At 29.4% G+C, this 14,123-nt stretch overlaps 1 long non-coding RNA gene across 1 annotated transcript; it reads left to right on the top strand.

The window, feature by feature from the left end:
- The first annotated feature begins 574 nt into the window (after positions 1–574).
- LOC131183799 (uncharacterized) lies at positions 575–6,173 on the top strand. Its single transcript, XR_009151812.1, has 2 exons — positions 575–3,319; positions 5,863–6,173. It is a non-coding gene; the product is annotated as an uncharacterized LOC131183799 (long non-coding RNA).
- The last annotated feature ends 7,950 nt before the right edge of the window (positions 6,174–14,123 follow it).

Raw genomic sequence — 14,123 nt, 5'->3', positions numbered from 1 at the left:
TAATTAACAATATTTAATATCTTGAAAATTATCAATATATATTGTGTATTTAATTTTAATTTTATTAAAAAATGTAAAAAGTAAATTTATTAAGAAAATTTAAATTAATATAAATATTAAATTTTTTTAATGAAATTAGGGTTTAATTAATTTCTTATTATAAAAATATATTATTAACAAAATTTAATACTTAAATTTAATATATATATGCGACCACATATGAAATCCTTGCAAAATGGTGGAAAAAAACAAGAAGAGGAGAGCACTTCCTATATTTCAATTTTAATAATTGGAATTGAAGAATCATCCTTGCAACCAATCAGAAGATGCCACGTTTTGCCTAAAATTCTTTTGGGGGAACTTGCCCACGTTTAACTTGGATTTCAGTTTCCTAACGAGAGAGCCATGTCATATGTCATGTGCACGTGGCATAATGTTATTGGTTTCATGTTGTATGACTAGACTTTCGCAAGAGAATTATGCTTTGTGGGACCATAATTTGGACTATTTACATCTTGTAACACTCATTTCATATAAAGTATATCGTGGGTAAGTAATTAGGAAAATTATTCACTGACGTCTTCTAATGAAATTTGATAGTTTTGAGCTCAATAATATAGCTCTCTTTTCTCTTGAGATTTCTTCAACACAGTGTAGTTCGAGGGGAGGGGGTTCCGGCTGTCTTGCCATCGACCCTCCCCCTTTTCCTTCTCTTTAGAAAGTTTTTTAAGTTCTTACATTCTTTTCATTTTTTTTTTCTTTTTAGTTCTCTTCAGTCTCCAATATGGAGTCATAGTACCCCTCTTCTAGATGGGGCTTTTATTGAGTTTCTATGGGAACTTTCATATTGTAATAGACTCCCTTGTTGTGTGTTGTGAAGCTCTTCGGAACACTATCTGTTGGCAGATTCGAAGGTGGGCACCATATGGGTCACTTGTGCCTAACCTTTCTCGGTTCGTCTGGACATGGTCCAAGTCCCTGGTCTTATTTGGTAGTCACTGCATTTTCTTGTTCTCCATATGGGTCTGAAAGGGTGAGCATGAAGGCTTTTGGGTCAAGTGGGTGCTCATGCACTCCATCCGATGTTGATATGTATCTCCCTGCATGTAAGTTGTTCAAGCTACCTCGCTGTTTCTCCTTCAAATGCTTGTGTTGTTGGTGAAAGTCGGCAACTACGATTGATGAATCAAGAAGGTTACTAATGAATATGGTCTTCAGGTCAACCCGGTTAGTCTAGGGATTCATGTTCCTTTGGGCTTGGGTTGTAAAAAAAAAAGAAAATTATTCGCTCTACTTCATGTATGATTGTATGTACATTCTTATTCTGATACTCATACAACTCAACTCAACTAAGTCTTTATCCCAAAAATTTGAGGTTGGCTATATGATTCTCTTTCTCCACTCTAAACGATTTTGGGTTAAATCCTCAGAAATGTGTAATGCTTCTAAGTCATGTTGTACTACTTTCCTCCAAGTCAGTTTAGGTTTACCCCTTATTTTCTTTCTATCCTCTAAACTAATGTGTTCTACTTATCTAACTGAGGCCTCCGTATGTCTATGCTCCACATGATCAAACCACCTCAATCTCCCTTCTCTCAACTTATCCTCAATTGACACTACTTCTACATTTTCTCTAATACTCTCATTACGGATTTTATCTAGTCTAGTATGGCCACTCATCCACCTTAACATTCTCATCTCCACAACTCTTAGCTTAGACATATACGACTCCTTCAGTGCTCAATACTCACTACCATATAACATGGCTGGTCGTATGGCTGTACCGTAAAATTTTCCTTTCAACTTATTAGAAATCTTGCGATCACAAAAAACTCCCGTGGCACGTCTCCACTTCAACCATTCGGCTTTAATCCTATGACTACCATCCTCTTCACATTCTCCATCTACTTGAAGGATTGAACCAAGATATTTAAAGTGATTACTTTGGGACAGTATCACTCCATCCAAACTAACTCCTTCCCTATCACCAGTTTGGCATTCACTGAACTTACAATGTATATATTCTGTCTTCGTTCTACTTAACTTAAATCCCTTTAACTCTATAGTACTTCTCCAAAACTCTAGCTTTCTATTGACTCATTCTCGCATCTCATCTATCAGAACTATATCATCCTCAAATATCATGCACTAAAGGATACTCTCTTGTATATGTTTCGTCAATTCATCTAAAACTAATGTAAAAAGGTAAGGGCTTATAGCTGAACCTTAGTGTAATCTAATTGAGATAAGAAAATCTCTTGTGTCCCCTCCCACTGTGAGCACAATAGTAGTTGTTTCTTCGTACATATCTTTTAACACTTGTATGTACCTAATAGATACCCTCTTTTGTTCTAACACTCTCCATAAGACATATCTTGGAACACTATCATAAGCCTTTTCCAAATTGATAAAAACCATATTGTAACATCCTCACTTTACGTAGTCTGTATGTTCCACTGTTCTGGCGGCTGATGTTTGCCCAGACTGTCAGAATATCTGGAACTACATTTTGGTGATAGTAAGGAGACATAAAATGATGGGATACAAGATAAAAAAAAATACAAGAAAAATTAAGAGTAAATAAAAGAGACGAAGTGCAATTAGGTTAAACGTGCCGGAATCGTAGCGATGGATGACTGCACTGAAAAGTTACGGCGAGGACTGTTGACTAGCTCTGGACAGCAGGGAACCCTGAGAAACATTTTCGAAACCTAATTAAAGGTCTACTGAGGTATAATTGACATTGAAAATGTCAAAGAAAATTAGTAAGTCAGTATAAACGAAAAACGAAAATTAAAAAAATCGGCGAGTCAAGAAGTTAATCAGTTGTTTCGAAAAATTCGAAATACAACTCGAAGAGGAGCATTTTGATCATTTGACACCTCGAGTGGACTTTTAACCTAAATGTCAGTAGTATTAAATTTTGAAAATCACATGAAAAATGAAATTATATAGGAAATGCAATTAAGGGAAATTATGAGGACATAATTAAAATAATCATAAGTTTAATTATTCTAATATTAACCTAAAGTGAGTGGCATATATTATATTCATAAACCTTAAGTAGTGGAGTATATATAGACTCAAGTGGACAGAATTTATCACCAAAACAATTCATTTCTTCATCCCAATCACCAATAGCCGAAAATGAATCCCAAATTTTCCTCCATGGCCGCACCTTGCATGGAGCTTTCTCTCTCCATGATCAAGCCATCATTTCTTCAAGAGTTCTTCATCAAAGTTGCTCTACACAACTTGGGAAGTATTTAGGCAGCAAAAAGAAGCAAGATTGGTGAGGTTTAGCAAGCTCCAAATAAAGGTTAGTGCTAATTTCCCTTCCTTCCTTAATTAATCTTTGATTAAGGTTGTGATGAGTGTAATTGTTGAGAAATTTGAAGAAAAAAATGAGTATCTGATGGAGCATGAATTTGGCAGCCATGGAAATTAAGGGGTTTTAATTTATTTTGATATGAATTGGATGGGTAATGATATGGATTGAGGTAATTAGATATTGGAGCAAATTAATTTCATGTGTAAGTTAAAATTAGGAATTTGATTAAAGTTTTTGAAAGAAGTATGGAAGATTAGTATAATTGTCAAATTGCCAGCCTTGATGAGCTTGAATATGAATTAATTTATGCCTATAATTGTTGATTATTGATGTTAATTATTAGGATCTAAGTATTAGAATTTAATTGCAAGTATACATGTGAGGTTGATAATGTGAATTGGGGCTTTGAACAATGTTTGAAGACTTGGACAATTGAACTTGAAATTGGCAGCCTTATAGTGCAATGAAGAGTGCTTAATTTTATGGATTTGTTTGATGAATTATGGTACTAAGGAATTAATAGAAATATATGTAAATTATTGATGGAATTCCATGTATTAGTTAGGTGATATCATGTATAAATTATGTAAATGTTGATTTTGTGATTTAGAGTTGTATTTGGTGTATTGAAGATTTGTATATTCTGCCCAAATTGATCATAATGAGATGTGATGAATGATGTTAGTATGTTACCAATTCAGAATTTAGGTATGGAGAGCTAAGGTATAGAAATTTGAATGTATAGTTAATTGGTATTTAAGAATTGTATAAGGGCAATATGCTTTGGCGCTATAACCCTATTTGTGTGACCCCAATTGGTACGAGGCCAATTGGAGGTAAAACTAGACACAAAATGTGCCAACTTTCATGTAGAAATATTGTTAAAATTCTGTCCGAAAAGTGACCATAAATTGGACCTAATCCGGATTTGGTAGTGTGTAAAACTTAAAATCTGAACATATAAACAGTAATCACATAATTGGCCATAACTCCCTGTAGATAGGTCTAAATGACCTGAATTTATACCGATGAAAAGCTTAGACATAATGCTACAACTTTGGTGAAGATCACAGAATCAATAAATGTCATTTACTAAGTCAAATTGCTTGCACAATTTGAGGTATCAAAACTGTCTAGAACCATTGCAATCCAGAATTTGACCATATGAGAAGTAGTCACTCATTTGACCATAACTCACTGTAAATAAGAATATCCTGAAATTTATATCAATGGAAAGCTTAAACATAGAGCTACAACTCTTATGAAGACATCAAAGCCCAGAAATGACCACAACCAAGTTAATTTGCTTGCCCAAGTTAGGGTACCAAGTCTGCCAGAATTGAGTTTGACCTAAAAATGACCTAACTTTGCATTTAAAATGCAATCTGTCCAGTTTTAGTAAATTGACCATATCTTGGCCTATACAACTCAGAATAATATGAAATCTGTAGCAAAAATTCAATAAGACATAGACCTATAAAATTGCTTCTTTGACCAAAATCTATAAACCAAGGGAATCAAGACATCTAGCTCAATCAATCTAGCATACCAAAACTGAAAAATTGACATTATCATGCAATAAGTCTTAGAAATAAAATTGACAATAAATGCTAATTTGTGATAATTGTAAAATGTACTATGTTAGCAACATATTGAAATACAAATTGTGACATGTTGATATTAGAATCAACCTATCCATGATGTATAAAAAGGTCAATATTTTTATTGACCAGTGAAAGACATAATGACCTATAAACCCTAAAAATAAAGAATTAAATATTTGAGCTTGTAAATGCCCTAGTATTGCCTAGTTGACTAGTTTGGATAGGTTGACATGCCAATAGGGTACTGACAGCTGTACTGTAAATGGCTTCACGCCACAGTGTATTTTATGGCTTATTATGCCACACTGTGATTTTAATAGCCTATGGTTATACGGATTTTAATAGCCTATGACTATACGGATTATGTTATTATACTCGGCTTATTGCCTGATTTATTATATGGCTTCTTAGCCACACTGTTTGCACACCGGGAGGTACTTGGTGATAAATGGTGTGACGGCCCGAGGGACTAGATACCCAATACTATTTTAACCATTTATGCAGTCTGGTCAGTTGTATAGGCTACACGGACAGTCAATTAAAACATTATTCAATTCAGGCAGTTAAGTATAATGAAATTTCAATACAATTAAATTAAGTATTGAATGAAAGGAGTAATAAAGATTAGCAATAGAAATATAACAAAAATACAATTTACAGAACCGTAGAGACTTAAAATACAATACAGTTAGAATAATTTGCATACTGAGTATTATTACTGAAAGGTTATAAATTTAGCACTTCCAAAGAGGAACAAACTACTATATAAGATAGTTGATACTAAAAATATCATACCAAATTAAATTGATTCATGAGTATCCGAATTATGATTTATTTCTTTCTTTATTTGTACATATTATTTCATTATTGTATTATTGCACCACTAAGCAGAAATACTTAGCGCGATGGAATTGTTTCCTTGCATAGGTACTGAAGGTAAAACCAGTAGACAGTTGACTGAGATTTTTGGAGTCCAGATCTGTAGAAGTGTCAGAAGAGTTCAAGGTTGTCACCTCCTCAGCAATACATGTAGATAGGGCTCACATTAAGCATATAATGTATTTTGTATATTTTAATTATTTCTTATGTTGCAATTCAAATTAAGAAATTGTATTGAATAAATCTGTGATTTAATTAAACTGTATAACATGTAGACTGTGATTTTATGCAATTAGTTGCAAATTATGTACATTGATGAAATTGAGCATTTTAATATAAGAGCTGAATGTGATTATGAATGAGACTGTGATTATGATTATTGAGATCATATGGTATTTAGCACATTAGTCAGACTTTAATAAATAACGTTAGTGCCTAAATCATTTTTGAACAAATATATCAAAAAAACTGAAATGAAATAAGATAAGATCAGGTGCTCCGGCACTCTGTGTGACATGCCTTGCTTGGCTACACTGTAAGGGGTGTTACACATGTGTAGATCTTTCTTCCCATGTCTATATTTCTCTATCAAACTTCTAATGAAAAAGATCATTTCCATAGTTGAACGACTAGGCATGAAGCCAAATTGATTGGGAGAGATAGAAGTATCATGACGTAGTCGATGTTCCACAACTCTCTCCCACAACTTCATAGTATGACTCATGAGTTTAATTCCTCTATAGTTTGAGCAACTCTGTATGTCTCCCTTATTTTTAAAAATAGGTATTAAAATACTCTTTCTCCATTTATTAGGCATTTTCTTTGAGTTTAGAAGTTTATTAAATAATTTAGTTAACCATACCACTCATATATCTCCCAAACACTTCCACACTTCATTTGGTATTCCATCGGGTCCACAGGCTTTACCCACTTTCATTCTCTTAAGTGCTTCCTTTACTTCTAAAAATCTAATCCTTCTAGTATAATTCACATTCTTTTCTATTGCTTGGAATTTATATTCACGTTATTACCATTTTGACTATTATTAAAGAGATCATCAAAATAATTTCTCTATCTTTCTTTAATGTCCTCATCTTTCACCAACACTTTTCGTTCTTTATCCTTAATGCACGTAACTAGATTGAGATCTTGACATTTCTTTTCTCTCCTCCTTGCTAATCTATAAATATCTTTCTCTCTTTCTTTAGTTCCAAGTTTCTCATATAACTTTTCAAAGGCCTATGCTCTTGCTTGACTAACTGCCTTTTTTGCCTCTGTCTTTGCTATCTTGTTCTGTTCATATACCTCATTATTATCACACTTAGTTAATTTCTTATACCATTTTCTCTTTCTCTTCATTGCCTTTTGTACTTTCTCAATCCACCACTATCTCTCTTTTGAGTGTGGTCCATGTCCTCTAGACTCTCAAGTACTTTTCTAGCTACTTCTCTAATCTTTGATGCCATCTGTATCCGCATACCATTAGCCTCCATATCTAGCTTCCATGGTTCGGACTCGAGAAGTTCATTTTTGAACTCCACTTGCTTTACTCCTTTAAACTCCCACCACTTTGTTCTAGCTACATTATTTCTTCTAACCTTACTTGAATTATTTCTAAACTTAACATCCAAGACTACTAACCGATGTTGACTTGTTAAAGCCTCTCCCGGAATGACCTTGCAATCCTTGCATAGAGCTCTATTTGTCTTCCTGGTTAAGAGGAAGTCAATTTGACTTCTATGTTGCATACTTTTGAAAGTCACTAAATGTGACTCCTTTTTTATAAAGTGAGTATTTGCTAGTATTAGATCGTATGTCATAGCAAAATTCAGGATGCTTTTTCCCTCCTCATTTTGGTTGCCAAAACTAAAACCTACATGAACATTCTCATAACCTTGCATATCACTTCCTACATGTCCATTCAAATCTCCACCGATGAAAACATTCTCTTCATTCGGTATGCTTTGCATTAGATCATCCATATCTTCCCAAAACCTTTATTTACTCTCACTATCTAGTCTTATTTGTGGGCATAAGCACTAACTACATTTATTGTTTCTCCTTCTAATACTAGCTTTACTGGTATAATTCTATCTCCTACTCTTTTCACAGCTATTACTGCATCTTTCAATGTCCTGTCTATGATTATGCCCATTCCATTCTTGTTTCTCTTCTTTCCTGTAAACTACAATTTGTACCCTAAATTACTCACTTTCTTGTTTTTCTCTCCTACCCATTTAGTCTCCTGAATGCAAGCAATATTCACTCTTCTCCTTTCCAAGGTATCCACAAGCTCCATTAATTTTCCTGTAGGTGATCTAATATTCTAAGTACCAACCCTGATTCTCCTCTAATCCTGTTCTTTGCTAACTGATCTTTCCTGATTCTCCTCTTATTCTGATAGATATTATTTTTATATTATTGATGATGCATTATAAATAGGCCTATCACATACCAGTTTTGATTGAATTTTGAAAGTTGAAATTACTGGTTTCGCTATTTTACAATTCAAATTGATTTCGATTTGAAACAATTCTAATTCATAGTAATTCTCGTTCATAATGGTTTCGATTCATAATAATTTTGGTTTGAAACAATTTTGATTCAAAAGGGTTCAATACAATTTCAGTTCCAAATTTTTAAAAATTATGACAATATTAATATTTAACATATTATATGCATTATTTAGACATCATTTTTTTGTTTTTAATATTAAAAATAAATAAAAGGCCCAATATACAATTTTTTTTAATAAAAAAAAACACTTTTTTGAATCTGTCTGATTTCAATTCAAGTTTAAGGTGGGGACCAGAATCAATCCGGCCAATTCATGAACCGGAAATATTAATCCAATCCGGTCTCGTGTTTGACGCGAACCAATCCTAGTCTAGTTCATGGATGGAATTGACTCATGGCTGGATTTATTTTTAAGACCAATAAATGGACATTTTTTTATATAAGAAAAATGTATTTCGTTACTAAAAATAAAATATAAATATAAAGTAAAAATCATCATATTATTATATTTTTATATAAGTAAATTCAACCAATGTATATATATATACAGTCATTGTCAATGCTAAATCTCATATTAAAGAAAAGATATACACCTCATACTGTACTCCTATAAAAAAAAAAATAATCTTTGACAAAATTTCAATATGCATTATAATTAGAAAAGGTGTATCATATTACTATTGACTATTGACTAAAATGAAAAATGAAAAAAATGTGCCATGTTGCATCAATTATTAGTGGATAAAATTTTCCAAGGAGGAAAAGGGCACAAAGTAACAAAACCTTAGTATTCTTATTTGAATATTTTAGCATACCTATTAATGGTGAAACAACATAGTACTTTTCCCTTTGGTAGCCTTTGATTTTCTTTTGCATCCATTTTGGAAAGAATATTGTTTCATTCCATCAACATATCATCTCAGTGAAGATATTGATCATTTAATAATTTTAATCACAAAAGTTAAATTATTGTGTTTGTTTTGCTTCCTCATTAGTAAAAGCAAAAATAAATAAATAAATAAATACTTTGAAATTGTCCTTTTTCGGTGAAAATATTTTTTTTAAAAAAAATTAAAATCTAGTGTTTTCACGATTAAAGAAATTAATTAAAATTTAATTAGTAATTTGGAAATGGAATGATTACCTTATAATGTAAGATTTTAATTAAAAATTTTGAATATATATATAAAAGAAATTCACTTGACTTTAAAATAACAATATACATTTTCTTGGTACTTTAAAAATACTGTAAGAGAATGGAATTGTCTAGATTTCAATTATAATCTCTTATTCTTTGATACAAATATTTAATTACTCTAGACTTTTTAAAAAAAATAAAAAATAAAAATATCAACAATTAGAGTAGAGTGCACCTCCTTTTCTATTGATTGGATAGCTAGATTTGACTAATTAACAACAATCAGGCTTTTCTAAAGTAGGTCTCATTATCACAAATTGATTTCTCATTTGTATTTTTAAGCATAATAATGTGATAATAGCCTCAATTAATAAAGTAGTTGTTTTTTGTTTCTTATTATAATTTTCTCGACCTTATGTGATAATGATATAGGAATAAAGCTTGTCATGTTTGCGATGCCCTTAGCTTTAGGGATTTGAATGGAAAAAAGTTTCTAGAAGATATTATTGTATTACTCTAACTCAGTTGGATTATTACAACAGGTTGTGTTTGTATTGAAGTAAAAGGGATTAATAGTTAATTGTTTTTAATCCTTTAATCTTATTTAATTACTTTGAAGAGAATAAGGGTTAAGGGGGTTAATGGTTAATTTCCTTCTAGTGTACTTTTATTAACTAAAAATGATAATGGGTTGAGTTTTTGTGAGTATTTGATTTGATCGAATCCTACTAGAATGAGTTTGGGTAATATATAATCGGGTTTAAGGTTGGTTTCGATTTGAATACCCATAATAAATTTGAATTGGATTTAGATTTTACATATTAGGTATCTGGTACTCAAATATGTTTATATAAATATTTAATTAAATATAAAATGTATATTTTTATAATAATATTTATAAATTTTTATATATTTTATTTTATATAGAATAAAATTAAAATATTTTATGAATTTACTAAATTTTCAAGATATACATTATTAATAAAAATAATTTTTACGTATATTTTAATTAAAATATATAAAATTAAACAGATTTAGATATTTGCTAGGTAATAAAAATCGAATTTGAGATGGGTTTAGATAATTGATCGAGTTTGAGTTGAATTCGAGTTTTAAAAATATTAATCAAATTCGAATTCGAATAGAGTGATTTTTATGATAATCTATATGCTGCCATTTCTACTAGTAACTCTTCTCTACATAAATTAAAAGAGAAAAAGAGTAGTGGTTGAAAAAAATATTTATTTAATTATATTAACATTTATTATAATTAAAATTAATAATATAACATTATTAATAAATAATAAATAGAAATAAATAATATAATATATATATTTATATTATTAATATATAATAATATTATATAATAAAAATTAAATAAATTATATATATGTATATTAAAGGATAAATACTTTCTAAGATAATTGCAAATACAATCTATAACCATAAAAATAAACTTTCCTATGCTAAGATAAGTGCAACATGACACCAATTGAGGGGAAATTTTTGCTATGCTTATAAATCTGTTTATAAGCTAGTTTGATTAAGTGTTACTTTCATTTAATTTTTAAAATTTTATTATATATATTATTTAATATTATTTTTAATTATTTTAATAATAAATATATTTATAAGTTATTTTTTTATTAAACATATAAACTATTTATTAACTATTTATAAATACTTTAAATAAATGCATAACAATTTAAAATTTTAAATGTGCTTATAAAAAAATTTTCATAAACTAAGTTAAATTCCTTAATTTCATTGGTTACATATTATCATGTGGCTTTTGGATTTTTTTTCTTCCTCCTGAGTCCAAATCTTGACCCTTGCACTTTTATTGAACATAAAAATGGATATAAAAAAAAAAAGCCCACTATTCTATATGCATTACTCTTAGAAGCTTCGTATAGATTTAAGTTACTTCTATTTTTTAGAATTTTTCTTATTTAGGTTCTATTTATTATAAATTTAAAATATAAAATATAAATTTGGCCTCGTTTAATTAGGTCTAAAATGCTATTTACATAATCAAAAAGGGAAGTTCGTGGACTATAATATATAAATGTTTTAGCAATTTTTCAACATTTGTTTTTCAGTATCCTCAACTATATAATATCACAAGCCAACTTTCATGTATTATATAAATTTTTTTGTAAGCCTATTATTCTTATTTAATCAATCGTAGACTATTTATATCAAAGTAGCCAATCTTGTAATCAAGAATAAGGGAGCAATTAAACTAGCTCTTCTAAAACAAGAGATCGATGACCAAATTGAAAGGTATACATATAGCTAATCTACTTGTATAGATAAATTCGATATCTGGTGCAGTGTCGGCATCAGCCATGCTCAATCAGAGAGGTGCTAAATATAAACATGGATGCAGACATACAGTAGTTGATAGATTTAAATGGCTATAGTCCAACGGAAGTGTAGGTTATTAATTATCTCTCTGATGGAATTTGAGAAGGGGTTGGTTGATTTTCCTTTTCTACTTATCTATGTACCAAACCAGAATTAGGCAGACCCACGTATGAATTAATGAAATAATTCATGTGGGGTTGTGAAGCTAATGAAACTACTGTATTGTCTATGCAGAAGAAAAGAAAGAGAAGGGGCAACTAATTTTTGCAATATATGTCAATATACTTAATTTTCATCTCTTAATTTCGATTCATATACAGACTCGTTTCTTATTGATTGAACTCCAACTAATGCTTAAACTTCTCGTAATCTTATAATCTTAAAAACGATTTGGATATGCAACAAAAACTCGTTGGTACAGCATAGTTATATGCTATACGATGATGCATAAATAATTACAAGATGAGTGTATCTTGCACGACATGATAACCACCAATTTTAATTACATGCAAAATTATTGTGATGGCATTAGCAAATTGTGATAGGTGGTTTTATGCAATAATCGTCCGACAATATGTGGGTTATCTCTATAATGGTGATGTTCTTTATCTGGCACTATCAGTTTAGAAAGTAGCTTAAAAGCATACCTAAATTGCATCTTCACATGCACTTGATTCTTGTTAGTCGATGTATCACTGTCTTAAGGGCACAAATATTATGAATGCTGCCCTAGTAAACTCGCTTTAAAAAATTTTAATTAAGGTGGGTGCTTCACTGCTTCTCGATTCAATAATATATATTCGTTTATTGTCGTTTGTAGTTTGTTATAAGCAAGTTGCTTCACATATCGACATGAGCGTCATAACCTTAATAGAGATGCCTAACAAAAGAACAAAAAAAGAAAGAAAGAAAGTGATGGTGGATCAGCAACTAGAGAGGTAAAGCCAGAACCACACAATTCAGATGGAAAGTACTAACAAGTTCTCCTCTTAATTTGGAGTAATTATCACTTGATATCACTTAATTTTATGAGTTATTTTATAAAAGTTATTTAATTTTAATTTTTCTTTTTAAAACTTATTTAACTTTAATTTAGTATTATTAAAGTTAATATAATTAGATATTGTAGTCCGTATTAATTTGGTTTATTTTTAATAACGGTCACTCAATTTTAGTGATTTTTTTAATAATATCTCTCATTTTCAATTTTTTTCCCTTAAAATTTAAAACTTCTTATTTTTTTTTTAACTTTTAATTAAAGGTTTACAAATTACCGTAAAAAAAAAATATTTCTCTCCTCGCATTTCCTAAATTCACTTTTTCTACTCAAAATTTAATCAATTTAAAATAAAATTTAAGAAATATATAATTTATTAATTTATTTATTTTAATATTTTTAATACATTTTGAGATTTATTTTGAAAGTTTTAAATTTAAACTTTTACAATTAAATTTGAGTGTATTTATTGTAATGCTATTTATTTATAATTTGAAGTAATAAATAATTGGTTGTAATATTTTTTTCAATTTATTTCTTCAAATTACAAATAGATATATTATTTCAATTTATTCCTTCAAATTACAAATAAATAGCATAACACTAAATACAGTCAAATTTAATACTAAAAATTTAAATTTAAAACTTTCAAAATAAATCTCAAAATGTATTAAAAATATTAAAATAAGCAAATTAATAAATTATATATTTCTTAAATTTTTGGGATATCACATTATGTGGTTAGTGTGAATATATTCTTGCGTGTATAAATATTTGAAATTTATTAAATTTTGATTAAAGAAAAGGTGAAATTAGAAAAGATGTGAAGATTTTTTTTTTTTTTTTTTTTTTTTTTTTTTTTTTTTTTTTAAGGATAACCTGTAAACCTATAACCATAGACAATAGGGAATTTAGGTTTTCTTAATATAAAATTGAGAGAATTTTGAGTTTTAAAAAAGAAATTAAAATTGAGTGATTGTATTAAAAAAACATATATAATTAAGTGATTATGAGTAAAAATTTAGCCCAAATTAACCTGAAAACTTATAATATATAGGCATGATGACTTTAATTATATCAAATTAAAATTTAATAAATTTTAAGAAAAAAAAATTAAAATTAAGTATTTTTTATAAAATAACTCATAAAATTAAATGATATCGAGTGATAATTACCCCCTTATTTTAGTAGCATGGTAATCTATTATACCTTATATTGCATTCTTACAGACTGTTCTATCTTATCTTTTTCAGTTTATCATCTTGCAGACGAGGCTTTGTCAATGCT

The sequence above is a fragment of the Hevea brasiliensis genome, chromosome 10, assembly GCF_030052815.1.
Source record: "Hevea brasiliensis isolate MT/VB/25A 57/8 chromosome 10, ASM3005281v1, whole genome shotgun sequence".
Classification (NCBI taxonomy): Eukaryota; Viridiplantae; Streptophyta; class Magnoliopsida; order Malpighiales; family Euphorbiaceae; genus Hevea; species Hevea brasiliensis.
This window is presented reverse-complemented; position numbering and strand designations above follow the sequence as displayed.